The sequence below is a fragment of the Betta splendens genome, chromosome 7 (assembly GCF_900634795.4).
Source record: "Betta splendens chromosome 7, fBetSpl5.4, whole genome shotgun sequence".
Classification (NCBI taxonomy): domain Eukaryota; kingdom Metazoa; phylum Chordata; class Actinopteri; order Anabantiformes; family Osphronemidae; genus Betta; species Betta splendens.
In genome coordinates, this window is record NC_040887.2 from 915,001 (window position 1) to 940,626 (window position 25,626).

At 46.3% G+C, this 25,626-nt stretch overlaps 1 long non-coding RNA gene across 1 annotated transcript; it reads right to left on the reverse strand.

Annotated features, from left to right (window-relative positions):
• Positions 1–20,200: 20,200 nt before the first annotated feature.
• LOC129604371 (uncharacterized) lies at positions 20,201–22,239 on the reverse strand. Its single transcript, XR_008695185.1, has 7 exons — positions 21,872–22,239; positions 21,654–21,766; positions 21,397–21,508; positions 21,030–21,154; positions 20,865–20,947; positions 20,709–20,779; positions 20,201–20,449 (listed from the first exon to the last, which is right to left on the reverse strand). It is a non-coding gene; the product is annotated as an uncharacterized LOC129604371 (long non-coding RNA).
• Between the last annotated feature and the right edge of the window lie 3,387 nt (positions 22,240–25,626).

Sequence of the window (25,626 nt, forward strand, 5' to 3'; positions counted from 1 at the left end):
AGGGTTAATGTGATGGTTAATGTGAAGGTTAATGTTAGGGTTAATGTTAGGGTTAATGTTAGGGTTAATGTGATGGTTAATGTTACTTTTAATGTGATGGTTAATATTACGGTTAATGTGATGTCTAATGTGAGGGTTAATGTGATGGTTAATGTGAGAGTTAATGTTAGGGTTAATGTAACGGTTAATGTGATGATTAATGTTACGGTTAACGTTACGGTTAATGTGATGGTTAATGTTACGGTTAACGTTACGGTTAATGTGATGGTTAATGTTACGGTTAATGTTACTTTTAATGTTAGGGTTAATGTGATGGTTAATGTGATGGCTAAGGTGAGGGTTAATGTTAGGGTTAATGTTGCGGTTAACGTTACGGTTAATGTGAGGGTTAATGTGATGGTTAATGTTAGGGTTAATGTGATGGTTAATGTGAAGGTTAATGTTATGGTTAATGTTAGGGTTAATGTGATGGTTAATGTTACTTTTAATGTGATGGTTAATGTTACGGTTAATGTGATGGCTAATGTGAGGGTTAATGTGATGGTTAATGTGAGGGTTAATGTTACGGTTAATGTGATGGTTAATGTTACGGTTAACGTTACGGTTAATGTGATGGGTAATGTTACTTTTAATGTGAGGGTTAATGTTAGGGTTAATGTGAGGGTTAATGTTAGGGTTAATGTGAGGGTTAATGTTACGGTTAATGTGATGGTTAATGTGATAGTTAATGTTACGGTTAACATTACGGTTAATGTGATGGTTAATGTTAGGGTTAATGTGATTGTTAATGTTACGGTTAATGTTACTTTTAATGTTAGGGTTAATGTGATGGTTAATGTGAAGGTTAATGTTAGGGTTAATGTTAGGGTTAATGTTAGGGTTAATGTGATGGTTAATGTTACTTTTAATGTGATGGTTAATATTACGGTTAATGTGATGTCTAATGTGAGGGTTAATGTGATGGTTAATGTGAGGGTTAATGTTACGGTTAATGTGATGGTTAATGTTACGGTTAACGTTACGGTTAATGTTACTTTTAATGTGAGGGTTAATGTTACGGTTAATGTGATGGTTAATGTTACGGTTAACATTACGGTTAATGTGATGGTTAATGTTAGGGTTAATGTGATTGTTAATGTTACGGTTAATGTTACTTTTAATGTTAGGGTTAATGTGATGGTTAATGTCAAGGTTAATGTTATGGTTAATGTTAGGGTTAATGTGATGGTTAATGTTACTTTTAATGTGATGGTTAATGTTACGGTTAATGTGATGGCTAATGTGAGGGTTAATGTGATGGTTAATGTGAGGGTTAATGTTACGGTTAATGTGATGGTTAATGTGAGGGTTAATGTTACGGTTAATGTGATGGTTAATGTGATGGTTAATGTTACGGTTAACGTTACGGTTAATGTGATGGTTAATGTTACGGTTAATGTTACTTTTACTGTTAGGATTAATGTGAGGGTTAATGTTAGGGTTAATGTTACGGTTAATGTGATGGTTAATGTGATGGTTAATGTTACGGTTAACATTATGGTTAATGTGATGGTTAATGTTAGGGTTAATGTGATTGTTAATGTTACGGTTAATGTGATGGCTAATGTGAGGGTTAATGTGATGGTTAATGTGAGGGTTAATGTAACGGTTAATGTGATGGTTAATGTTACGGTTAACGTTACGGTTAATGTGATGGTTAATGTTACGGTTAATGTTACTTTTACTGTTAGGGTTAATGTGAGGGTTAATGTTAGGGTTAATGTGAGGGTTAATGTTACGGTTAATGTGATGGTTAATGTGATTGTTAATGTTACGGTTAATGTTACTTTTAATGTTAGGGTTAATGTGATGGTTAATGTTAGGGTTGATGTTATGGTTAATGTTAGGGTTAATGTGATGGTTAATGTTACTTTTAATTTGATGGTTAATGTTACGGTTAATGTGATGGCTAATGTGAGGGTTAATGTGATGGTTAATGTGAGGGTTAATGTTACGGTTAATGTGATGGTTAATGTTACGGTTAACGTTACGGTTAATGTGATGGTTAATGTTACGGTTAATGTTACTTTTACTGTTAGGGTTAATGTTAGGGTTAATGTGAGGGTTAATGTTAGGGTTAATGTGAGGGTTAATGTTACGGTCAATGTGATGGTTAATGTTACGGTTAACATTATGGTTAATGTGATGGTTAATGTTAGGGTTAATGTGATAGTTAATGTTACGGTTAATGTGATGGCTAATGTGAGGGTTAATGTGATGGTTAATGTGAGGGTTAATGTGAGGGTTAATGTAACGGTTAATGTGATGGTTAATGTGATGGTTAATGTTACGGTTAACGTTACGGTTAATGTGATGGTTAATGTTACGGTTAATGTTACTTTTACTGTTAGGGTTAATGTTAGGGTTAATGTGAGGGTTAATGTGATGGTTAATGTGATGGTTAATGTGAGGGTTAATGTTATGGTTAATGTGATGGTTAATGTGATGGTTAATGTTACGGTTAACATTATGGTTAATGTGATGGTTAATGTTAGGGTTAATGTGATTGTTAATGTCACGGTTAATGTTACTTTTAATGTTAGGGTTAATGTTAGGGTTATTGTGAGGGTTAATGTTAGGGTTAATGTGAGGGTTAATGTTACGGTGGGGAGCAGAGGAATGTCCACCAGTGCCCTCGCAGCCATAGTGAGAAGAGAAGAGCGTGTGTGGAGTCATGCTGACTACACTTCCTGTGTAAAAGCAGCAGCTGGCACTCAGCTGTGTGGTCACTAAAAGAAAACAGCAATATTTAAACCAAAGTGACGTCCTGTGCCTGCTTGAACTGGACATTACTTCAGCTCAGAGAAGGGGAACAGGGTGACGATGCACTGGCACACCTTCAGTCACATCCTCATCAATGTAAAGATGATGCCCTCCTTTTACTGCTGTGGAGTCTGTGCCACTCCTGTGTAGAAGGTAAAGTTTGGGGACCAGCAAAAGCATCTACGCAACTACTGAAATCTGTGTGTATGTGGTCTCCGTAATGACAGTGGTCTCCATGGCGATGGAGACAGCAGGTCAACCCTGTGTTTGTTCTTGGGGAGGTGGAAAACGTCCGCTCAGACCATGTGGACCTGTCTTGGTGGGAGACACTAAACCAAACTCAGCCTTTGTTCTGCCTGAAACCAAAACCCGTTGAAGACAGTGGAAGGAAATCACTGCTCGGTGTCAGGACAGACATAAGTTACGGACCAGGACTGGTTCAGTCCAGTTTGAATTTTCCTGCAAAAGTGCTGTAAACTCAGCTGGATCAGAGCCCAATAGAGGGTTATTTTATATATGATTTAACAAAATAATGCTGATATAATTATGGTTATAGATGTCAACTCCAGCATTGTTGATTCCCGGGATGAAATCTCAAACATAGAAGAGGCCGGAGATGCTGGGAGACGTTCACTCAGAGGAGTGAACTGCTGAGGTTACAGTTTTTCTCAGTTGCTTTAGTACAATTCTCAGATCAGAATTTAAGTTTGCAAATATGTGTGTGCATTTCTCAAAACAATTTGTACAAACAGCAAAACACTGTGGATTTCTTGCAAAAGTCTGTAACTTGCTCAAAATCTTTAGTTCATCTCTCAAAACTAAGTTTTTATGTGACTGAATGTGTCAGTGGCATCAGAATATCAAGTCCTTGTGTCATTGTCTACGAACAAGACAGTCAAATTACTTAGTCATGTTGTCAATATTACTGTGTCATTTGGAGGGAGGTTTTGATGTAAACTATAGCTACAGTTTGGATGACAATTACTGTAAAATGTAAGTTACACCTTTTTGTTTGATTGCAAGAGAGTGGACAATGGCAGCCAGGAGGGTCATTTGTTTATGTGGCTGGTGATCATAAACTTTCTATCCTGATGCTTGATGATGTTGGAGTGATGAAAACTCACATTGTCCCAAACTATCACACACTTTGGCAGGTGATCTCCACTCTGACCCCTTTCTTCTTCAGGGATGAGATCTCTGTAGAGAGTTTCTAGAAAGGTGATAAGATGCTCTGTGTTGTATGGACCAATTATGGGAATATGATTAAGCAGACCATTGTCAGACATAGAACATTGTGTTGTGCTCCAGCCATATATATACTTGCCAGTTGATGATTATTGAGATGCACCTTTGTTAGAGAAAGTCAAGTCACCTGAGAGCAATTTAACAAATCAGGACAGATTTAGAAAAAAATAATAATGGAAATGTATAGAAATATGTTTGTCACATTATGACAACTTGGTCAACCATTTTACAGTTAATGACGTATACAATGAACTAATGACTAGGTGTTTTGAGGAGTAAGACTAATGCACAGTGAACTATATAATACATTTTGATCAACATAAACAATGACATAAACAATTGACAATATAGCAAAGAGCTGGGAATTGTACAGAATCATATGAATGGATGCACCAAAGCGTTTGCAACTTGTTCAAAGTAGTGAGAAACTGCTTATATGATGTGCAGACGTGACATCATGATGTGAAGATTGAACAAATAGTTTTGAGAATTTCATTCTGATCTGAGAATTGTACTAAAGCGACTGAGAAAAACTGTAAAAACCTGGATAACGTCAGACAACTGGAACAAAAAGATGATGAGAAGATGAGCCTACAATTCTGAATGGATCTCACATTCAGGTTGTATAAATGTCAGGCACAAGAAAAGTGGTTTAGATAAAATGTTTCCTATTAAGGAAAACTGAAGCAAAATACATGTAGTGATCTGTCAGTGAATCCTGAATGAATGAGTGTGGGTTAAATACCACCGGCAGACCACGTTGAGCATTTGGGTTTTTGAGGCTGCCTTCAAGCTGCAGTGAGATGCTTCACGCCAAACCAAACATGACTGTCAGCTCTGGGAGATTTAAGTCGGATTTAGAAGAAAGGAGGAATTTCACGCTCTGTTGTTCCAAACCCACATTTTCCATCAACCTTCTCTCCCATAAAAGGTGTGTGCGTGTGTGCGTGTGTGCGTGCGTGTGAGTGAGTGTGTGTGTGCGTGTGTGGATGTGTGTGCGTGTACATGCATGTGAGTGTGTGTGTGTGCGTGTGCATGCATGTGAGTGTGTGCGCGTCTGTGTGTGCTTGTGTGTGTGTGTGTGTGTGTGCGTGTGTGTGTGTGTGTGTGCGTGCATGTGTGCATCCGTGCATGCATGTGTGTGTGTGTGTGTGTGTGTGCGCGAGTGTGTGTGTGTGCTTGTGTGTGGGTGCGTGTGTGCGAGTGTGTGTTTGTGTGTGCGTGTACGTGTGCATGTGTGTGTGTATGTGTACATGTGCGCGTGTGTGTGCGTGCATGTGTGCGTGTGTGTGTGTGTGTGTGCGCGTGCACATATCCACTGACCCATACTGCTCTCCATGTATTTCCATGAGCAGCCTGGAAACCTTATATAGCGTGGCCGGAGCAGAGCACTGAACTGTCCAGCACATCCTCTTACATTAGCGGCTAAAATGTGCAGTTTGGAACAGCTGCAACACACAAGAGACGCACTTTAGGTTATATTGAAATAATGAACACATGACGGCATTACAGCATATAGTCCAAATGGTCCCAGTATGTCTACTGTGAGTAACATAAAGGACTGCAATGATGGAGACACAGCAGCCACAGCTCCTGTCTGTGGGTGATGTGTGTGTAGAGCTTTTACTGTACTTGGATTTATTTATTTCATCTCATTAGTAAGTGTTTTGTTTTCCATGTGGGTCCACCTGCACAGCCATGTAATACAGTACATTGCAAACACTTCCTGTTTCCTGCCTCCATAGCTTCTATCCTCTAGTGGTGGATTCAAGCTACAGTATATAGGTTTACCACAAGCCTACACAAGCAGCGTAATGTCTGCAGAACCACTAACGCATTACAAAGAGGTCATCTCTGGTGCTTGTGTTTCTTTTGTGTCTACACCTTAGTTAATTTGGTTGACACTGACAGGCTGACACAGATAATGTGCTTCAAGTCTGTGCTTCTGTAGCTTGTAAACTACCAGATGACAGAGACTCTGTTTGCTGTTCCTAATCCAGCTGCACAGATAGAATGAGTTAAAAGCATTAAAGACATTATCATTAATCTTCTGAAAGGTTCTGGAAATCCATGTTCCATTGCTTAACCAGGTCACAGGCGTGGCAGGAGCCCTGTTGGGATCCACCCAGTCTTGTACTTGTAGAGGTGTTATAATGTGTTTCAGAGAAACAAGACAATTTTAAGCCAAGTGAGAAGTGAAGCCTTAACAAACTGAAATAATACCATATCAGTGACACAGGGACTGATGTGTTGCACTGGTGCATCATGAGAGCACAGCTGATGGTTTGACAGATACTCACAGGCAAACACACCACCTATTTGGCAAACACGGTAGGGACACTATACACAGTGTGTTTGTACAGAGACCTAACGACATACACATAATGTAACTGAAGCTGGAGTTTGGTTCATTTACACTTACATGTCTCTGAATTAGACTCAGCAAAGCTCTAATAGTGAGAAATTAAATGATGAAGCCAGTGATTTAGTTTTGCATTTCCGTTACATTGCTATGAGATGAAATTATGACACCGTAGAAATCAGAGTGGCAAAAATGTCAAGTCTACAGTCATCTGGCCTGTTACATAGACCAACAATGACCTCTGGCGGGAAATAACAGAACTACGGATCTGTAACTGTCAAAGCATAGTCATAAATACAGTACATGTACATACAGTACTGCACATGTACCAGTGAGCAGTGGAAATCGATCTATCCTTTATCCTCATGAGGGTCACAGGATCAAACAACAACAAACTGAATGTTCATGTTCAATGTTCATACAGTGGATGATAGATAGATAGAATAGATAGATGAGATAGAGTGATAGATAGGATAGATAGACTAGATAGATAGATAGATAGATAGATAGATAGATAGATGATAGATAGATAGATAGATAGATAGATAGATTTGGATGGATTGGATGGATGGATGGATGCATGGATGGACGGATGGACGGACTGATGGAGGATGGACGGATGGACGGACGGATGGATACAAATGGGTAATTTGGTGTGTTAGGACGTAAGCACGGCCGTTATGTTGAAGTCAAAGAGAGAAGTCTTTGTTTCTTTGGATGTCCTGTCATGTGTCACCGGTGAAAGTTTCTAGTTGTCTCGTGGTTTCAAGTTTCATGTTTAGTTTTTGTTGCCTGTAGTGAGCGGAGCGTTTAGATTTAAGATTCAAGATTCAAAAAACTTTATTAATTCTAGAGGGAAATAATTTTTCACACTTTGATCGCTGTCATAGATGGAGGAACACCAAGAAGGTAGGGAGATTAAAAATAAAAATGCTAACACATCTACACACACATCTAATTAGTAGCTAAGTTTTATTGTACATGTTATTGCATGAATGGAGATCAACTCTTCCAGACAGAGGAGGAGTTGTAAAGGCTGATGGCACCGGTAGGAAGGTTCTCCGCTGGCGTTCTGTGGAGAACCTAATACTGATCAGCCTGTTGCTGAAGGTGCTCCTCTGTCCAGCCACACACTGTGTGGGGGTGGAGGTGTCGTCTATAGAGAGGAGTTGGACCAGCATCCTCCTCTCAGCTACAGCATGTAGGGGGTCCAGTTCCACCCCAGAACAGAACCAGCCCTTCTGATCATTTGTCCAGTCTGTTACTGTCTGCTACATTCATGCTGCTGCCCCCACAGACCACAGCCTAAAACACTGGGACCCACAGACTCACAGAACATCCTCAGCATGGAGCTGCAGACGTTAAAGGACCTGAGCCTCCTCAGGAAGTACATCCTGCTCTGAGCCTTTTGTTCACAGCTGAGGAGTCCTTTTTCCAGTCCAGTTTATTGTCCACTTCCAGGTATTTGTACTCAGTCATCACCTCCACCTCTTCATTTTTAGTAGTGAGAGCGGTGACAGCACTCCCAGATTTCCTAAAGTCAATCACCAGCTCCTTAGTTTTACTGAAGTTCAGTTGGAAGTGGTTCTGTCCACATGTCCACAAAGCTGTCCACCACTCCCTGGAACTCTGTGTTTAGGTTTGTTAAAGTAGTAGTGTTTCGTTTTCCTGCATAGCAGTGATTTTTGGTTAGAGCTTTAGTCCTGCCGTGCAGTGAATTTGTGTTTAGTTTTGATATCTGCCTGTGTAATTGTTCATCCAGCGAGTGCTGTGACTTGTTTGTATTTAATAAATCATTTTATGTTCACTTTATTCCTGTATATTGGGTCGTGTGCGTTTGGGTCTTCCCTCTTCGCTTCTTCCCCCTGAGACCTGGTCAGTGGATGCGGTTGGCTGTTAAACCCAGGCTTTTAGTAGTGCGACGTGGTTGCAGCTGTGTGCCAGTCACACAGCTCTGCCGTAGATTAGTGATCGCCGTACCTAAGCTCCCTGAGAGCTTTGCTTCCCCGCTCATAGCACCCCTGTTCCCTGTCAAGCGCACTCAAGGGAGTTGTAACAAAGAGGACATCATCATCAATTTCAATTCTAAGCACTTTTACAACAGCACAGACTGACCAAACAATAGAACAAAAAAAAAAATAACATACTAGAGTAAAAATACTAGAGTTAAAATAAATTAATAAAATCATCACTCATACTGGGTTAAAAACACCATTCAACGAACCAGCCTGTCTAACCTGCACAGGCAGTGCATGCCACAAGTTGCCCTGTGCCCCGAGTTTTGCCGTGCACATCCAGCAGCAGCTGGTCGTCGATCTAAAGTGCGAGAAGGGGAGTGCAAGTGTAATAACTCGGAGAGGTGGAGTGGGGGCAGAACATTTAGAGACTTAAAAACATAATTTACATTTTACATGTGAATTTTTTTCTCATCTAGTTGCCAGATTGTCTGTGTCATAAGCCAGCATTCCAGCATTCTTCTCATGAGTCCAGTTTGGTGTTTGACCATAGCCTAGTTCTAAACCTTGCCCCTTGCCTTGCCTCTGATCCAGTACCTCCGTGAATATTTGACCATTGCCTGCTTTTGACTACTGACTGCCTGAGTCTGTATCTGTTTGCTACCCGCTGTGTACCAACCCTTGCCTGTCTGACCACGATCTGATTAAAACATCTTAACCATTTGAAAGACTGGACACAAGCAAGATGGCTGGACTGGGAACTGGACACAGGGAGGATGGTTGAGCATAACAAACTATGAGGTTTTTAAGATAAGAAGGAGCTTATCATTGAGTACTTTGTATGTGAGTAGGAGAATTTTAAATTCTATTCTACATTTACAGGCAGCCAGTGCAGAGAAGCTCATGTAGGAGAAATGTGATCTCTCTTTCTAAGTCCCATCAGAACTTTGGATGCAGCACTTTTTAAGGAGCTGTTAGAAAATCCTATGAGTAAGGAGTTACAGTAGTCCAGCCTAGAGGTAAGAAATGCATGAATCAGTTTATCTGCATCGCTCTGAGAGAGGATGCTTCTGATTTTAGCTATATTTCTAAGATGAAAGTAGGCGGTTCTAGAGATTTGTTTAATGTATGATGTAAAAGAGAGATCCTGGTCAAAGATGACACCCAGGTTCCTCACAGTAGAATTTGAAGCTAATGTTATGCCATCCAGGGTGGCTATCTGACTCAATAGTGTCTCTGTGATTTTTAGGCCCGACGATAAGAATTTCGGTTTTAGCTGATTATAGGTGAAGGAATTTTTGGGACATCCAGAATTTGATTTCCTTTAAACAACTTTGAATTTTGACTAGTTAATCTGTTTCCGTTGGTTCCAAAGACATACAGTATAAAGCTGAGTATCATCTGCATAACAATGAAAATGTATAGAATTCTTTCTAATAATCTCACCTAGAGGAGACATGTATAGGCTGAACAGAATTGGACCAAGCACAGAACCCTGTGGTCCTCCATAGCTAATCCTTGTGCATGTGGAGAATTCCTCATTACCATGAACAAACTGGAATCTGTTCAACAAATAGGATTTAAACCATCCCAGTGCTGTTCCTTTAATTCTGATGCCATGTTCTAGTCTTTGTTATAGAATGTTATGATTGTATCAAATGCAGCACTAAGATCTAATAGGACACGGACAGAAACTAGACCATTGTCTGAAGCTAAGAGAAGGTCATTAGTGAGAGAGCCAGAGCTGTTTCTGAGGTTTTGATGTTCATGTTTTCTAAATCCTGACTGAAAATCTTCATACACATTATTCCCACTCAGGTGGTCAGATAATTGTTTAGCCACGATTTCTTAAAGAATTTTAGAAATAAAGGGTAAATTTGAAATCGGCCTATAATTGGCTAGTTAGTAGTAGAAGTAGTAGGTCTAAAAGACAAGTGGACTTGGAAAAGTTATTATTGAAGTTAACTCCATTTTACATTTATGGGGGAAACACTCTCTAAGTAAGACAGAGGACTTGGTAAATTTATTAAAGTTGTTGGCTCTATAAAGTGATTTCTGTCATATGGAGGAAGTCGCTGATGAATGTCTTCTCTAATGGTGATAATTTTATTAGTAAAGTAGTTCATAAAGTCATTGCTGCTGAGATTTAAGGAGATAGTAGGCTAAACACAGCTATGACTCTTATTCAGCCTGGCTACAGTGCTGAAAAGAAACCTGGGGTTGTTTTTGTTTTCCTCAATTAAGGAGGACTTATATGTTTTTCTAGCAGCACAAAGTGCTTTTTTATATATTATTAGACTGTCCTTCCATGCAATGCAGTTTACATTTATTTTGTTGGAACGCCACTGTCTTTCTAGTTGTCTGGTCCTGTGCTTTAGGCTGCGGATCTCTGACTTATACCACGGAGCTAACCTCCTCTGATTCACTGTCTTCTTCTTCAGAGGAGCCACTGTGTCTAACATTGTACGTAGAGAAGCTGCAGCATCATCTACAAGACAGTCAACCTGTTCCTGTTTTATTTTGGTATTTCCTGTTTGGTTATCCTGCCTGCCTTAGTTTACTTATCCGGTCACATGATTCATCAGCTGTAGTCAGTCTGTAATCAGTCATAGTATTATAGTATTCAGCCTCCACTATTCACCTCTATTCTATGCCAGATTGTTGCGTCTACTCACCACTTTCCAGCGTTAGTTTTGTAACCAGATCCGTGCCTTAACCTAGTTTTGATTACCCGACCATAACTGGAGACAGTCTAGTCAGTTCAATTCATTTGTTTTTATTCATATAGCGCCATCAAGGTTATCTCAAGGCACTTTACAAGGTAAGGTTTAAGACCTTACACAACTAAACCCAGCAAATCTCATAACGCTGATAAAAATAAACCCTATCCTCTATTTATAAAAAATATGGAAACTAATTGCATCAAAATTGTATGTTAATTCATGTATTTAGTACTTAAATTTATTTATGCAAAAAAATAGTATTTGCTTGTAAAGTCTACTTAATTTGTGTTCTCTACTTAACTTTAAACAAAATATTAATTAATTATTGTTAAAATTAAATCAAAATTATTGTTTGACTAAAACTTGCTTTAGTCAAAGTTTTAGGGTTTCACATTATTTTGAGTAAAACCTACTTGATTTTTTTAAATGTGCTAGTGTCAGTTTTAAAAATTACATTTACTCATGTTTTATGATGGACAACTGGGCATTTCTTATATATTGTGCTTGAAATATCAGATGTGTATTCATGCATTATAAAAAAAATCAACTTCAGCCAACAAACAACTTCAAGTTACAACACTTTTATTACACGCAAACTGCAGTCACGTCATCTTCATATTGCCCTGAATTCTCTGTAAATTAAATTTAGTATATACTAGCTTTTCTAAAATAAAAGCAATAGCAGAATACTGTTTCAAACAACGCCATTTTCGGAGACTCATATTGGCAGTTGAACCTCTTTATGCAACCCTTTTGTTGCACAATGATATATACTACAAAAACTATCATTACATATAAAGACACAGCACAACATTTCAAACAAGTGCTTTGAACAAGTGCATTGAGAGCAGTTTCATTTACCTTGGTGTTATTTGCCTGCTAAGCATGTTAACCCTCACGCAGCTCTCATTTTTAGACCCCACGAGGGCAACGGAGGAGGGTTTTACATCTGACCCCACAAGTGGGTGAGGATGTGCAGTGGGGGGTGGTGGTCGGGGTCACGCCGGACCCCAGGAGGAAAGCGAACGTGCAGGTTGGGAGGAGGGAGGTGGGGGTCACGCCAGACCCCAGGAGGAAAGCGAACGTGCAGGTTAGGAGGAGGGAGGTGGGGGTCACGCCGGACCCACGAGGACACAGAAAGTGCAGGTTAGGAGGAGAGAGGGGGGGGTCACGCTCGACCCCACAAGGACACAGAAAGTGCAGGTTAGGAGGAGAGAGGAGGGGGTCACGCCAGACCCCAGGAGGAAAGCGAACGTGCAGATTAGGAGGAGGGAGGTGGGGGTCACGCTGGACCCCAGGAGGAAAGCGAACGTGCAGATTAGGAGGAGGGAGGTGGGGGTCACGCCAGACCCCACGAGTGCACAGAAGGTGCAGGTTAAGAGGAGGTAGCTGGGGGTCACGCCGGACCCCACGAGGACACAGAAAGTGCAGGTTAGGAGGAGAGAGGTGGGGGTCACGCCGGACCCCAGGAGGAAAGCGAACGTGCAGGTTGGGAGGAGAGAGGTGGGGGTCACGCCGGACCCCAGGAGGAAAGCGAACGTGCAGGTTAGGAGGATCCACAGGTTGGAGGATGGAGAATCTCTGTCTGGAGAATTTGTGTGTGTGTGGTGTGTGTGTGTGTGTTGTGTGTGGTGTGTGTGTGTGTGTGTGTGTGTGTGTGTGTGTGTGTGTGTGTGTGTGTGTGTGTGTGTGTGTGTGGGAATACAAGGAGGGCCGTGACGTTGTGTGTTTCCAAGTTGGAAACTTCCCAGGTTGGAGAAAAAAAAAAAACAAAATACCCTAATTCAAATGCTTTTGCTTTATTTTATTAATTATTTTTCTTTTACATGTTACACTTGTTTGTAAATAGTGTTACTACACTGACAACAACAAAAACACATCAACAATAGTATAAAACCACGGAATATTATTAGTATTATGATTATTATTATTATTATTATTATTTCATTTGCTAATGAACAAAAAAATTATCTTCAGGAGCGAGGGGCGCAGTCTGAACAGCAGAAGAGCAAATGTCTGTGGCAGATGTATCTCTCGCACCGATGGCAAACGTTGTTTGTTTTGCGGTCCCTCGCGCGCGGACAAATTTGACACCTTTTCCTCTTGCCCTTTTGCGCCCGGTCGCTAGCGGTGGAACCGAGGCCGTCGTGTTCTCCTCCGTCACCCTCATCGTCCCCGTCGTCACCCCAGACGAGGTCTGCGGTGAGGGCCTGCTGTTGGTGCTCCTGCTGCTGCTGCTGCTGCTGCTGCTGCTGCTGCTGCTGCTGCTGCTCCTGCTCCTGCTCCTGCTCCTGCTGCTCCTGCTGCTCCTGCCGCTGCTGCTGCCCCGAGTCCGGAAGAGCAGGACAGGGAGCGGGAGGAGGACCCACCCCGAACCCCCTTCTGAAGCGTCCGCACGAGCGAGGCGGACGCTTCGCCGCGAGGCGGATGGCGCCTTCTGCGGATGAGAGGAGTCACGAGCGCCTTGCCCAGCTGCTCTAGAAACACCCTCCTCTTGCTGCGGTTGCCGGGCATCCAGTCCGGGTGGGCCTCCCGCCACACGACGAAAGCGTTGTAGCAAGACACGTCTAGGACGTTGTGAAACACCGCCACGGGCCAGCGCGCCGTCTTTCTCCTGCAGCTGTAGGTTCCTATCACCTTGTCCAGGTTGTCTACGCCTCCCTTGGTGGCGTTGTAGTCTAGGACGGCAAAGGGCTTTTTGTCCCGCCGTCCTGCGTCGACGAGGAGGACGTCGGCGGCGGCCGTGGCGGCCGAGTGTAGCGTGCTCATCAGGATCACGTTTTTGTTTTTCTTGGGCACGTAGGACACCAGGACGGTGCTGGGAGTGAAGGCAAACGCGGAGGAGAAGGCGCTCCTGCCCTTGACCGAGAGGAGCGCCGGCGGCAATTCCGGCTTGTTCTTGCGAACCGTACCGAGCATGGTGAGCTCCCTGCGCAGGAGCCGCTGGCCCAGTTCGTAGGAAGTGAAAAAGTTGTCGCACGTCACGTTGCGAGGCCCGGCGAGCCCTTCTGTGACGTCCAGCACGACCCGCTGGCCCTGCTTTTTTTCAGAAGCTCTCTTTTCTCCTCCTCCTCCTCCTCCTGGCTTGCCGGTGTAAAGCTGCATCTTCCAAGCGTAGCTGGACTTGGCGTCGCACGCCACCCAAAACTTGAGGTCGTATTTTGCTGGCTTGCTAGGCATGTACTGTCTGAAAGAGCAACGACCTACAAAAAATAAAGGTGAGATTTTTAAAAATATTTTTTTTTTACAGAGGTAAAAAAAGAAAGCCTGCTTGCTACGTGTTTTCTGCATGTCTGCGTGGGTGTGTGTGTGTGTGTGTGTGTGTGTGTGTGTGTGTGTGTGTGTGTGTGCCTGTGTGTATGTGTGTGTGTCTGTGCCTGTGTGTATGTTTGTGTGTCTGTGCCTGTGTCTGCATGTCTGTGTGTGTGTGTGTGTGTGTCTGTCTGTGTTTGTATGTCTGTGTCTGTGTCTGCATGTTTTTTTTTTTTTTTTTTGCTTTACCTCTGAAAGGTACCAGTTGCTCGTCCACCGTCACGTTAGGACCCGGGTCGTAGAGGCTGGGCAGCCGCTCCACCCACGCGTCCCAGACCTCTCTCACGGCTGCCAGTTTGTCCGTCGCTCGCCTGGCGGGTCTAGTTTGGCGATCGTCGAAACGCAACAGCTTCGAGTAAGCGTGAAACACCTTGAGCGACATCGTGGCGCGAAAAATGGCCCTGCCGCTCTCGGCGTCCCACAGGCTGGCCACGGCCTCCCCTCGGGACCTGTAGACGCCGGACAAAATCAGGAGGCCCAAGTAGGCTCGCAGGTCGACCTCGTCCATGCCCTTCCAGGCGCTCCTGAGCTTTCGAGAGCCCTCCAGGTTGGTGTTCTCCAGGACGATCCTTTCCACCGCCGGGGTCACAAACATGCGGAAGGTCGATTCAAAGACGACCGCCTGAGCCGCCGCGTACTCTGTGGGTCCCTGGGCAGAAAGAGGACTAAGAGGGACGTTCCTCGCTTCCTCGCTGTTGCGAAACACAGCGGAGGACCATTTTATTTTCCTGTCTTTAGAGATAAAAGTTTTATCTTCTTCTTCTTCTTTTTCTTCTTCTTCATCCTCATCCTCGAGTTCTATTTGCTCAGGTCTTTGCACATTTTCTATTATTTCATCATCATCTTCATCATCATCATCATCATCATCATCATCATCATCATTATATTCTTCATCATCAACTTCTTCATCTGAAGTGTCCAGCCTTAGATCACATCCCTCGCTGTCTTTTTGTCCTTCATCTGTTTCTGGTCCTGCTGTATCTGCTTCTTCTTCTTCTCCTTTTTCTTTCTCTTCTTCACTTGACACGTCTTCCTCAGATTCCTCTTCTGGTTCAGAGTCGTCATTAGATTGGCTTAAAAAAATCTGCTCTAGAACCTGTGCGGCGGTGAAACGAGCAGCGGCCATGAAGAGAGAGCGCAAAGCTGGCAGACAAGCTGGCAGGCTGGCAGGCAGGCAGGCCAATGAGCAGGGGGTCAGGCACGCAAGCATGCAGGAAACGCGGGCACGCAAGCGTCTCCCTAACACCAACTCATAAGTAAGACCAGTTTTCTCTTTTTTTGTTTGTTTTTAGTCCAAGCTACGTGAGGGTGGTGAAATAATTTGCAGGTGAAAGCACACACAAACACAAGTTTCCAAGTTGGAGGAATCTCTACCACGTTGGAGGAATCCTTCTGGTGGGATAACTGCCAGGTTGGAGGATTTTTGACGTTGGACAAACCCAGGTTAGATGCTTTTTTCCCACCACGCTGGAGGAATCCTTCTGGTGGGATAAACTGCCGTGTTGGAGGATTTTTCACGTTGGATAAAGTGGAGAAAATGTGTGTATGCGTGTGTGCGTGCGTGTGGGGTCTTGTTTCCAAGTTGGAGGAATCTCCACCACGTTGGAGGCATCCTTCTGGTGGGATAAACTGCCAGGTTGGAGGATTTTTCACGTTGGATAAAGTGGAGAACGGCTCCGAGTTCTTTCGTGGTGAGATGATTTTGGTTTGATGCCTCTGGCAGCGATGGAGATGTGGTGCCAGAGAATACAAAAAAAAAAACAAAACAAAACAAAAACAAGGTTAGGGTCGGGGATCGGACCCCCGGTCAGACCTGCCACCTTCCCACGGTCGGCGTCATATAAACCCCACAGAAGACAGAAGAGGATGGCTACTCTTCCCGTCCCTCTAAACTGAACAGAGCTCACCGACATGGACGCAGAGACCTCTAACTTCTCTAACGGACCGGAGCTCGTCGCCGTCGCTCAGATCTTAGAGACCTTCTCTAAAGGCACTGGAAAAGCCAGAGACAATGACAAGTTCGCTGTCTGGCGAGACGCGCATCCTCACGTCTCGCAACGCAGACCCGTGGGAAATTGGGCGCTCCTGAACGCCACCTGGGAGGAAATGGAGGTCCTAACGGGGAAGATCTGGGCCTCGCCCGGCAAGGGGCTGGTGCATCTGTGTCGCGCGCGCGTTACACCGTGCGAGGGAATAGTTTTGCTGGCCGACTGCAACCCCAGTCCCCGGAAAGAGTCGGGGGACGGCGTTGTTCTTTGGGGTGCAATCAAGACCGTGAGGGGTCTAAAATTTTTCTCTCTGGTGGTTTACAATGGAGTCTACAAGATCCTCTTCGAGCCGGTGGCTCGCGACGACACGGTCATGGACACCACCGCCCCAATTTGGTCCGACCCTTACGGGACGGCGTTGGACCCCTTGAGGCTGATCGGCAAAGTTATCGCCGAGGACCGCGCCAGGCTTCTGAGTCCCCTCCAGGAAGACGGAGTGCGCTTTGAGGATCTGTCTGCCACGAGGTTGCTGAGTGAGGTGCGCGGCGCGATAACGACACTGGGCGACACCTGGTGGGGGCTGTACGCCTATCCGGAAAAGCTGCCCGAGGTGAAGCCGAACGCGGGGATAGTCTTTTGTTATATGGGCGGCTACGACGCGGGATACCTGTTTGACATCGCTACCGACGAGTGTACTCGGAGCGTTTTGTTTTGTTCGACCCCGCGCGGTTTCCAATACGTGCTCGTGAATGGCTCTAGGAGAGTCCCGTTCAAGTCTGTCTCTGAACTCTTGGCTCACATCGCCGGCTGTATCGAGCTTCTCCCCGCCCCGCCAGCCTCTGTCGTTACGTGTGCCGATTAAGGTGTCCGGACACCTTTGGATTATTTGGAATACGTGTGATGTGAATTCTAATATGAATATGAGTGCATATGAATGCATTGTGTACCCCTTTCTTTGATTACTGTTTTATATTCAATAAATATTTAGCATTTAATCAAAAGTTTTGCTTATTTGGTCTTTATTTTCTCCCTCAATATATAATATATATATATATAATATATATCAATCAGTGTGTGTGTGTGTGTGTGTGGTGTGTGTGTGTGTGTGTGTGTGTGTGTGTGTGTGTGTGTGTGTGTGTGCAGAGCATGGGGTCGTGTTGGACCTAGGGAGGATGCGGAATGTGAGGGTCGTGGTGAAATAATTTGCAGGTGAAAGCACACACACACAAACACCGAGTTTCCAAGTTGGAGGAATCTTCACCGCGTTGGAGGAATCCTTCAGGTGGGATAAACTGCCACGTTGGAGGATTTTTCACGTTGGATAAAGTGGAGAACGGTTCCCGAGTTCTCTGGTGGTGAGATGATTTCGGTCTCTCTGAGGTTTTAATATGAATATGAATATGAGTGCATATGAATGCATTGTGTACCCCTTTCTTTGATTACTGTTTTATATTTAATAAATATTTAGTATTTAATCAAAAGTTTTGCTTATTTGGTCTTTATTTTCTCCCTCATAATATGATAATATTCAAATAATGTGTGTGTGTGTGTGTGTGTGTGTGTGTGTGTGTGTGTGTGTGTGTGTGTGTGTGTGTGTGTGTGTGTTTTTTTTTTTTTATTTTACATGTATGGGGAGCGTGGCTGCTGCGGGCACTGAGGCCTGCGCTATTGTGTCAACGCTATTCCACCAGTCTCAATGTGAGGAGCGCTGCGGCGGAACCCATTGACCAGTCGCCGCCTCATTTCCAATTTTTACACAAGTTTACACAAGTTTTCCCTCGATTTCCCAGGTTTCCCAGGATTTTTCCGAGTTGGAGGATCCTCCTGGTGGGAATAAATTGCCCCGGTCGGAGGAGTTTTTCACGTTGGACAAAGTGGAGGACGGTTCAGGAGGAGTTGTCTGGCGGTGAGATGACGATGAGCCGGTTGGAGGATCCCTCGCTGGTTCAGATTTTGGGTTGGGTGCCTGTGTGTGTGTGGGGGGGGGTGCGGCAAACCTTAAAAGTCGCAGAGAGAATACGTCGCAGTACCACTTCACCTGACAAGCTTGGAACGAGCGTTTATCCACAGTCTCGTCGAAAGGTTCCAACGCTATGGCCTCTCAAGAAGAAGGTGACCTGCAAACCGACGGCTGCGCGGTGTTCGAGCCGCGGCTCGAGCGGACCACAGACTGTCTGCGCCTTCGCGTAGAAGAAGAGGGAACCCCGTGCCCGTTGGATCATAGCGGATTCCCAGACCCGGAAGAAGGCCGAGACGAAAGGTCTGGAGTGCGACTGTTTGTGTGGGAACGCTCTGGCCGCTGAGGGTGCCTTGAGGGACTTGTTGGACAAACACATCCTGGCCAGCGACGGACGGTGTGCTCGCGTCAAGGCTCATTACAGACACCGCCACCTGCCACCGGATCAATTGGCCTTGGACCTGGGCGAACTCTGGTTCGCCCACGGCATGGTGGCGTTTCCGGACGCCCTCTTATTTGCCAGCGGTGGCAAATGTTACCTGCTAAACGTAAAGCGATGAGTCATCTGTGCCGGCGCGGGGAGACGACACCGCGACAGATGCAAAGAAGTTTGCGAGAGATTCACGGCGTACCTGACCGACACCCAGCTGGACGACGACTACGGGCGCAAGCCTCTGCTGTACACGAAAAGGCCGAGCGAGAGGAGCGTGGTCGGCCCTCGCACTGCGGACAACCTGTTCAGGGAGCTGGGCAGCCGTGAGGGCATGTCGTATGAGCTGGACACCGTAGACACTCACGTGTGTGATGCGTGCGGCGTCAGGCTTTCCCGTTTCGTAGCGGGTGACAACATGCTGAGAGAGCATGTGTATCACGTGCACGTTGCCGGAGTGGAGGAGTGCGACTTCCTGGCGAAAAAGTTCTCTGGCAGAGAAAGTGTCCGGAAAGCAATGATAGGCAAGGAGCGTTACAGAAGGGGCTACGTGGCGTTCCCCGAGTTGATGCTGAAGGAGGCCGTGGAAGGCCATGTCGGCTTTGGCTACGATATGCCCTGCGTCGTGTGCGGCTCGCGGCGGAGCGAGAGCCACAACCAACGCTGCGGGATACTGATGCTGGCGCTGCTGCGAAAGTTGCTTCGCGTCAAGTTTTGATGAGCCGAGAATCCCGTTGATGAAGATTAAAAAAAAAAACAAAAAAGGGCCGTATTCAATTTCTTTCTACGCCTGCCTCTGTTGCTTTACGCGTACCGATTAAATTATACTGTACGGAATGCGCCTTGTACTCCTTATTTCATAACTGTTTTATATTATTAAATAAACTTTTGGCATTTAATCAAATGTTTTTGCCTGTTTGGTCTGTTTTATTTTTCGTTTAAAATGGTCAGCCCTTGCACGCAGCTGTCTGCTTGCATCATCATCATCATCATCATCATCATCATCATGTTCGTCATCATCATCATGTTCATCATCAGTGGGCCTGTGGCACGGGTGGAGGTAAAGGGGAGGAAAGGAGAAGGAAAAAATAAAAAACAAAAAAAATGGGGTCGCGCCGGACCCCGGCAAGACGCCTGACGGGGAGGTACAGGGGCTGGGGTCGCCCTGACCCCGGCAGACTGACGGGAGGTACGGGGCTGGGTAGCGCCTGACCCCGGGAGGATGCGGGACGGGGAGGTACAGGGGGCTGGGGTCGCGCCGGACCCCGGCAGGACGAGGGACGGGGAGGTACAGGGGGCTGGGGTCGCGCAGTTCATCTGAACTCGATGATCGTGCAGCCTCCTGCTGAGGGATGTTGGCCAGGAAGCAACACTGAACATAACCTGCAGGAGATAAAAAAAAAAAAAAAACTATTTAAAGGGCTTTGTAGTTAAAAATAGTAAAGCCCCACTGAATCGTTAATACGTTACTGCTCAACGTATGCCCTCAGACTGATGGCAGGAATTAATGTAGAAACATCAAAGGGAGGTAAACAATGATTCATAGTCATGATCGTAGATGTTCGGTTAAAAGAAGGCAGATTGCAACTAGTCGCTGTCGCTTCGTTCTGCTTTTTGCAAGACGCGCTTTCCACTGGACGGCAGCAGTTCCTTAGAAGCCCTGGTTTTGTTTTTACTGTGGAGAGAGGAAACAAACAGTGACCATGCAGAACAGAGATGGGACACGTCTGGTTTAAGGGAAAAAGTATTTAACACTACAGCTATGCAATGCTGAAAGTCTCATGCAGCTGTTCCGTAGCAGCTAATGTTTATCAAAGTGACATCCGATCACAGTTTCTGTGTGTGTGTGTGTGTGTGTGTGTGTGTGTGTGTGTGTGTGTGTGTGTGTGTGTGTGTGTGTGTGTGTGTGTGTCTTGTAGTTTAAAGATACTTACGCCTCTTTTTCAGCCAGTTCTAATGCATCATTTATCTTTTTTAACATGTTATAGCGCTCACGGCCTTTAACCTGCAGAAAAAAAAAGGATTTAAATTGAGAGCAGCAATTCTGTGACAACACTAGTTTTTTTTAAATACTTTGTGTGTGTACTAACTGGCAACATAAGTACTTCCTCCTCGTCTGTGCTTGAGCCAGACTTCCTTTTGCACATATCAGGATCTGTTGCTGGGGCACTTTCTAGAAAAGCAAAACGTGATCCGTAAGATAGAAGACAGCCAAGGTGCAAAGACAAACCCAGCATTAATAAACAAACACATACTTCTTTTCTTCACTTGTTTGGCCCCTGTCTGAAGTTTGGCACTATTTGCCTCCTCTGTTTTACGATCCCTGCCGGGACACGCGCAGACACGCACCTCGAAGCATCTTCGGCCCAAAAGTTGTCCGCTAAAAGACAGTAGAAAAACATTTACTAAGGCTGCAAAAGCTATCTTTGAGGTGGGATAACAGTGATGCACAACTTCAACTTCAAGTTACATTTAGAAACAAAATAAACATAAAACAGGCAAATACATAAAGCAGGAGATCAAGTTACACCACGTCGACCCTCGGTTTCCATGTAACACTACTCTTTATCCAGCAAATACATTTCAGCTCACACCAATCCTGGTAGATGAAACCATACGTACTCTGAAGTCTCAAGGGTCAGGATGTGGTGAGGATGGGTCTGCGGTTCATGCCTCCCATGCAGGAGCTGTTGCACATGAAGTTGAACAGGATTGTGGTGATCTCTGAGCCCGGCTGAAACACATGCAGGATAGTAGTCGTTTAGTGCACGGGTAATTTCAGGGATGACAAACCGTGAAAGCGGAACGAGAGGCACAACAGAATGATAACATTTAATTGCTACGTTAGGGGAAAGGTCAGAAGTGAGAGGCAGTGATACCTGGGGCGGCTCATAGGGAACAGTCAAACTGTGCCTTTTTGTGTTGTGATCCTCAAGATACTGAGGCCTTTGGCTGCCCTCCGCTCTGATCAAATGACTGCGATGGTCTGCAGCTGAAAAGGAAAAACCAAAAAGCCAAAGCATCTCTCTCTCTCTCGTTTTCTTTTAACAAACATTTTAAAACAGAAGGTATTATTTCACTGAAACGCTTTTCTTACCGTCTTCTTGTAGACAGCCATTACTCTGAGAACCGCACCGTGTGGAGGTTTACAACCAGGCTCAACTCCCCCGCAGACCGGTGGACAAGTCGCAGGGGGCGGGAGCTCCTCGACAGACCACCCTAACCTCAACTAAACCTGCCAACAGCAGCGCGCTGATCAGTGACTCGCTGTGGAAACATCGATGCCACTGGCTCTTCACACGCAGCGACTCGCTCTGGGCACGAAAATTTAGCAAATGGCCACAATGAACAAGGCTGCACACGAACGCCACAATGAGAGCTACGAAAGAATGGGTTTCTAACGCGGCGCCAAGACCCCGGCAGGACGCTTGACGGGGAGGTTCCGTGGGCCGGGGTCGCGCCTGACCCCGGGAGGACGCCTGACGGGGAGGTACAGGGAGCTGGGGTCGCGCCGGACCCCGACGCCTGACCCCGGCAGGACGCCACGGGGAGGTTCCGTGGGCCGGGGTCGCGCCGGACCCCGGGAGGACGCCTGACGGGGAGGTACAGGGAGCTGGGGTCGCGCCTGACCCCGGGAGGATGCGGGACGGGGAGGTACATGGGGCTGGGGTCGCGCCTGACCCCGGGAGGACGCCTGACGGGGAGGTACAGGGAGCTGGGGTCGCGCCGGACCCCGGGGGGCGCAGACGGGGAGGTTCCGGGGCCGGGGTCGCGCCGGACCCCGGGAGGACGCCTGACGGGGAGGTACAGGGGGCTGGGGTCGCGCCTGACCCCGGGAGGATGCGGGACGGGGAGGTACATGGGGCTGGGGTCGCGCCTGACCCCGGGAGGACGCCTGACGGGGAGGTACAGGGAGCTGGGGTCGCGCCGGACCCCGGCAGGACGCCCGACGGGGAGGTTCCGTGGGCCGGGGTCGCGCCGGACCCCGGGAGGACGCCTGACGGGGAGGTACAGGGAGCTGGGGTCGCGCCTGACCCCGGGAGGACGCCTGACGGGGAGGTACAGGGAGCTGGGGTCGCGCCGGACCCCGGCAGGACGCCCGACGGGGAGGTTCCGTGGGCCGGGGTCGCGCCGGACCCCGGGAGGACGCCTGACGGGGAGGTACAGGGAGCTGGGGTCGCGCTGGACCCCGGCAGGACGAGGGACGGGGAGGTACAGGGGGCTGGGGTCGCGCCGGACCCCGGGAGGACGAGGGACGGGCCTGTGACGAAGAAGAAGGGAGGGGTGACCGAGCCGCAGCGGATCCTGCGACGCGTAGGTGCCTTGTGGCCAAAAAACGTAAAAAGAATCAAAAGTTTCATTGTTTGTCTCGTGGGGTCAGACTGACCCCCTCGAAGGCTGCGTGAGGGTTAAGCACCTTGAGACTACAGTATGTACCTGGGAGGATATTTGTTGTTTGCATCTTCAAGGTCCAAGAAGATCTGCTGAATTGCCTCAATACTTTACGCAGGGGTGTCAAACGGTCCTCGATTTGATTACCTCGATTGGTCCTCGACTGATTACCTTGAACAGCTGTATCAGTTGGCTGCTGATTGACTTAACACACCTGATTCAGGTAATTAGCAGGCTCTGGAAAAGGGAGAGTTGGAAAACCAGCAAGGGACTGGTTTGAGTTTGACACCTCCCTGGTGTACAGTATTTCAGTTCTTTCGGGTAACTTAGTTCTAGGTCGACATAAGGACATCAGGTATGCACATGCATGTGCCACATTCAAGAATACTACTAATATACCTCTGGTCCCCTATTAGACTATTATTTTTATAGGGGCTGTATATCGTGGATATATATATAGATATATATATCTCACTGGACACTATATATATAGCTCACTGGATAGCTCAATCGGTAAAGTCGCAAGACTTGTATACGGGTGGTCCCCGGTTCGAATCCCCGTTAGGGCGCATAGGCATCCAGTGTGGGTCCTTGGGCAAGACCCTTCAAGCTACCGCCTACCTCATATCATGAGAGACAATGAACCACATGAGATACCGGCTCAGACGTCGCCCGGTCTAACAAGGTCTGCGTCAGGTGTTGGGGAACCAGAGCACCTTGGCGAGAAGTGGGCTACTGGAACAAGAAAGAAATGGCTGAGATGCGAGAACAGAGAACTGTTGGAATGCTACTACTCAAGTAACCCTAGTCAGAGGGGTTACATGCAAAGAATGTGCGGTGAATGGGAACGGAGAAACCCACATTCAAGGCTGACGGCGAAGCAACTAGTAGCTCAGTGTTCCAACATCCACAAACGGCAACTGCTATCACAACTTGAGATTGACGAGATACAACACAAATGCTACGGCAAGGGGGAGCCAGGACACCAGGTCAGAGGGGAGGTTTCACCATCTCCCCAACCGGAAATTGGGTACGAAGCCCCAATAAGCAGATACGCTGAGCGAGGCAGCACTGACCTGAAAGATAAGATCATGGCGAGATTGAACAGGCAACCCCAACCCTAACAAAAAGACCCACAAAAAAAAACACCTTCTACAGACCATCAGAAAGTCTCATGGAAGATGTGAATGCAGCATTGAGAGCGATCCCTACCACAACAATCACAGAAACCAATGAGCTGATATACGCTTCAGCATCAGTGATCCTAGAGGTGCTTGGCTATAAGAGCAACCATGGGAGCCATGAGAAACAATACCCACCATGGAAACAAAGGTTGGAGGCAAAAATCAAGGCAGCTCGGAGGGAAGTGAGCCAAATGACAGAGGCCCAGAGAGGTGCAATGAAAAGACCGATGCCCAAGAGGTACAGCCAGATGACCATACCTGAAGCACTCGAAACTGCCAAGCAAAGGCTACAAGCCTTGGCCAGCCGCCTAAAGATACACCAGAGACAACGAAGCCAGACGAATAAACCGGCTGTTCGCAACACAACCTGCGAAAGTGTACTCTCAATGGCAGGGTAATAACAACAGAGCAGACCCACCAAGGCTGGAAACTGAACAGTACTGGAAAGGGATATGGGAAAGGGCATCACACAACAGTGATGCACAGTGGCTGGTGGATCTGAGGGAAGACCACAGCAACCTCCCTGAACAGAATCCAGTGACTATCACAGTGGCAGACATCCAACAAAGAGTCTCAGGTATGAAAAACTGGACAGCACCTGGCCCTGACATGATCCACGCCTACTGGCTAAAGAAGCTCACTGCAATCCATGAGCGCCTGGCAGCACAAATGAACCAGCTGCTAAGGGATGGGACTCACCCTGAATGGCTAACCGAAGGGCGAACGATCCTGATAATGAAGGATCCCTCAAAGGGTACAGTCCATCCAACTACCGGCCAATAACCTGCCTCTCTCCACAACATGGAAGCTCATGTCAGGCATCATCGCAGCTAAGATAAGTGGGCACATGAGGTCAATACATGAGCGAAGCACAGAAGGGCATTGGTAAGGATACCAGAGGAGCCAAACACCAACTCCTGGTACAGAACAGTCGCCCAAGACTGCAGAATGCGACACACCAACCTGTGCACAGCCTGGATCGACTACAAGAAAGCCTATGACTCAATGCCACACACATGGATCATGAATGCTTGGAGCTGTACAACATCAACAGAACTTAAGGGCCTTCATTGCAAACTCGATGAGGTTGTGGAGAACCACCCTTGAAGCCAATGGGAAGCCACTTGCCCAAGTATCCATCAAATGTGGCATATACCAAGGAGATGCACTGTCCCCACTGCTGTTCTGCATAGGTCTGAACCCCTCAGCCAAATAATAAACAAGACTGGCTATGGATACCGACTCCGGAACGGGGCCACCATAAGTCACATCCTCT